The following is a 4,475-nucleotide window of genomic DNA, read 5'->3' on the forward strand; positions in this document are numbered from 1 at the left end:
AGAGAGAGAGAGAGAGAGAGAGAGAGAGAGAGAGAGAGAGAGACAGACAGACAGAGACAGAGAGAGAGATGTGCTTCCTTACATGTATGCTTGTTTGTGTGTGTGGGTGCACATGTTTTTGTGCAGATGTGTGTGTGGCTTAGATCTCATATCCTTCTTGGTTGTCCTCTATAATACTCATTGAGGCAGGTCCCTTGATAAAGCTGGAATTTTCAGATTCAGCTAGTTTAACTATCCAGCTTGCTGTAAGGATGCCCCTGTATTTCTCTCAGAATATCTGGAAGTGAAGCTATGCCATCATGCCTGATCAGCATTTTTACAGGTTTTGGGTATTCAAACTCCAGTCATCACATTTGCAGAGCAAATTCTTTATCCTCTGCCATCTCCCAAGTCCCTCCGCTGAGTTTTTAAGGGACAGTTTTAAGAGGGCTCATACTTCCTCAGTGAAAGGAGAAAAGAGATCACCATGAGGGCAAAGTGATCTAACACTTACCTTTAGACAACCAGAGCACCCAGAAGGTAAAGAGAAATGTCTAAAGATAGACGTTTCAGATGCCTTGTGTGCATGCGCCACATCCAAGAATTCCAGCAGCAAGATGGATGCACAAGCCGGCTTCATGGATGTGTCCTGCTACCAAGAGGGAACCAGAAGGTCAAGGCCTCAATGCAAAGTGATCGACTCTCATCTTATTGGAATTGTAGCTACTAAATCTGGATAGTGAAACGCAGTGTCTACTGCTGTCACTGCCAAGCTGTTCAGTTACCTTACCGCATGCTCATAACTATGATCCTATGGAATTAGGACCTACATTCTAAAGTTTATCTATGATTGCTTGCATTTTACTTGGGTGGAAACTGAGGCAAAGAATAGATATTTGTTGGGTAACACCCAGCTAGACTGAGGTAGGGTTAGTAATTTTTCAGTCTCTCAGACTTCATACATAGGCTCTTGGGATGAAAGAACATGCTCCAGGAGGTTAGTAAGTACACCGAGCTGCAGAAATATGCCTGTGGCCTGACTTAGAGGTAATATTTTGTCTGATCCTGTGACCCTGAGTCACAGACACAGAAGGATTTAAAGATTCAGAGAGCTCAATTCTTCTGGCTTCTTGGTAGCTCTTGGCCCCTTGCTTCTCACACAGAGAAGAAGAAACACAGATGCACACATTGTGGTTGTAGATTTTCCCAGAAGTGATCAAGGCAAACCTGGAATCTCCTTAAGCCGAGCTCTCATGTGTGAAGAAAACTGACAGGAGAAACTCAGTCTGTCAGGAATCATGAAGGAAATCCTCAGTGTTTTGGCGGAGGGGGGATCTAGCATTCGCTAACGTGCTGTGTAGACGCTGAGGCAGGAGAAAGTGTGTGCCATGCACAGGTCCACCGAGAGAGCAGTGAGATGTGAGTTATCCCAGATGGGTCATAATGGGTGAAAGGTAGTGACCAGAGGACTTTAGGGAGATGGAGCTACTGAGTCTGGCTCTTTCAAGATGGCTGGAGTTTCTGGAAGTGGACAGGTGGAACAGTGATACCTGTATGTCTACCCGACCTTATATCCAGGGATGTCCATTTGGTGGCATGACATTGGCCAATAGTGCGATGAGTTACACCACAGACATTGGTAAGCACTACAAACAAATAGGACACACATTGAAGGGGGTGGGGGTAGGAATTGAATACCTTACATTTGAAAAGACATAGACATTTCAATAGCCGCTGAAGATGTTTGGTAACTCAGGATACCTGGAAAAGAAATGGAGGTGAATGTGATGGTATGGATGAGAATGGTCTCCATAGGTTCATGTATTTGAAAGTTTGGTCTCCACTTGGAACCACTTGAGAAGGATTAGAATGTGTAAATTTATTGGAGGAGGTGTGTCACTGGGGGTAAGGTTTCAGGAGCAATGCTGTTCCCAGATTTCCAGTTAGTGATCTCTCTCTTTCTCTCTCTCTCTCTCTCTCTCTCTCTCTCTCTCTCTCTCTCTCTCTCTCTCTGTCTCTCTCTCGTCTCTTTCTCTCTTCCCTCTCTCTGTCTCATACTTCAGGATATGTATGTGGGCTCCAGCTTCTTCAACTGCCTGATGCCATGCTCACAGCAATAAGGATAATGGATTCACCCTTTGAAACTAGAAGCCCCAAATAAGCTCTTTCTTCTCTAAGTTGCCTTGGTCATAGCGTCTCCTCATAATGATAGAAAAGTCACTGTGTTGGTGAGTGAACTAGCAAGATCTGCAGATGAGGAGGTTTGGTTTCATTTTGAAGTTCTGCCTGTCTTGGTTACTTTTCTCAATGCTGTGACAAATACCTGCTCAGAGCAGCTTACGAGAGAAAGGGCTTGTTGTGGCTCATGGCTTGCAGGCACAGTCCATAAAAAGAGGGGAATCACAGGTCAGGAGCACAAGGCAGCTGGTCACACTGTCCCTCAGTTAGGAAACAGATGAAGATGAATGCTCCTGCTCAGCTGGCCTTTTCCTTTTATTGAGTTGGAGACCCCAGCCAATGGGAAGGTGCCACCCATATATGGATTGGTCTCCCTACCTTAATCAAGTCTAGAAGCCAACTCTCTCAAACATGCTTAGAGGTTTGTTTACATGATGATTTTAGAGCCAATAACATTGACAACCAAAATTATCCATCACAATGCTTATTAAAAATGTTGCTATATGATTCCATCTGTGTCATAATTTGAGAATCACAGGGCTAAAGTCACAGCCAGAGTTACAAGAGGCCAGGAATTCGAAGCGTGAGACCAACTAGGAGGCTTTGGTGGTGAGGAGAGTATTAGAACTGGCAGAGGCCAGGGCATGGAAGTCATACATGAGGAAATGGAAAAGACAGAAGCAACACAGTGAAAGAAAACGAACTGCATGGGAAACACAGATAAAAAGCAGGGGGTTTGCACACAACGTCATTAAAGCCTTGTGCTCTGGGGACAGAGGAATGGTGGTTGGATCTTCAAGATCTGGAAAGACAAGGGAAAGTGTATGACCAGTGAGAGATCACACTCTTGGTGTGGACATTCTGAATTTGAAGGTATTTGGAAAATTAAGAAATTCTAGTCTAGATCCCTCCCCCACAAAACAAATATGAATAATGAGAAGACTCATGACATAGAAAGGTCACGGAGCAGGAAGACACAAAGGATGTTTTGTGTATTGGAATTTTGAAGTAAAACATTTACCTATTGTTTCATCTGCTATCAAATTCTTTTTATCTGTGAACATAGGTATGTGCGTGTGCTTGTTGGCTTATGTGTATACACATGTATGCCAGAGGTCAACCTCAGGTTCATTCTTCTGGTGCCATCAACCTTGTCTTTTGAGACAGTTTCTCATTGGGACCTGGTATTTCTGATTCAGCATGAGTGACTGGCCAGTGAGTTCCAGGGATTCATTTGTCTCTACTTCCTCAGTGTTAAGATTACAGATGTGTGCCCATGCTCCAGATGCTTGCAAGGTGCCTAGCAACCAAGCTCAGGCCCTCATGCTTGTGAGCAAAGCCTTTACTGAGTCATCTCCCCAGCTCCTCATTTATGGTTTTATGTGTCTCACCAATGACAGGTCATTTGCTGATGGCGAACCATATATCCTACTTAATCTGACATTTTACTCTTTCATGTTTTTGATCCATATAATTATAAATGGTATCCCTTTCCTCTTTCAGAAGTGTCCCAATTTGGGTGACAAATGGTATCAGTGTTACAGATGCATGTGTTACAGGTACATGTGTTACAGATGCAACTGGCAATTGACAGGGCAGCGATGAGCTCACATTGATCCTAGCCAGAAGGAGCTCATGTTCCTTGTGTTGTAGGTCATGGAAGTCAAGTAAAGTTAGGAATTCTCCCCTCTCCTCAGTTTTAGTTGGGGGATCCAGATGTTCCTTTGCACCTACACTGTAATGCATGAAGAACACTAGTGATGGGTACATTCTACTACTGTGGCAGTTAATGGAGACTGATGGAAAGGAAAGCCAGCCAGATCTGGGCTCAGAATGATTTCCATGCCTCTCTGGCCCGCTCCTGTCTGTAGTATCCTGCTTTGCTGTAGAGACTGCTAGAAAGTTTGAGTTAAATCATACAAAGGTGCAGGATATCACAATTAATAGTTCATGAAGTCATACACTAGAGTTTGAGACAGCAGTCACACACCAGAGAGCCAAAAATTGGGGGAGGGAGAGGATCATAACACTTTAGGTAATAAATGTATCTAGATTAGGTTGCTAGAGTTTATAATTTTTTTGATAGTTTACTTCAACTTATAAATTATTGCAGCTAACTTTTTTCATTTGAAAATATTTGCTTGGTTTAATTTATATATATATGTTTAAGATTTATTTTATTTTAAGTTATGTATGTGTATGTGGGTATACATATGTATATGTATGTATGCACACACATACACATGTATGTATGTATGTATGTTGTATATATGTGTGTTGTGTATGTGTTTCCTTAGGAATAGTTTCACTTCCAATGC

Source organism: Microtus ochrogaster, chromosome 7 (assembly GCF_000317375.1).
Source record: "Microtus ochrogaster isolate Prairie Vole_2 chromosome 7, MicOch1.0, whole genome shotgun sequence".
In the NCBI taxonomy this organism is placed as follows: Eukaryota; Metazoa; Chordata; class Mammalia; order Rodentia; family Cricetidae; genus Microtus; species Microtus ochrogaster.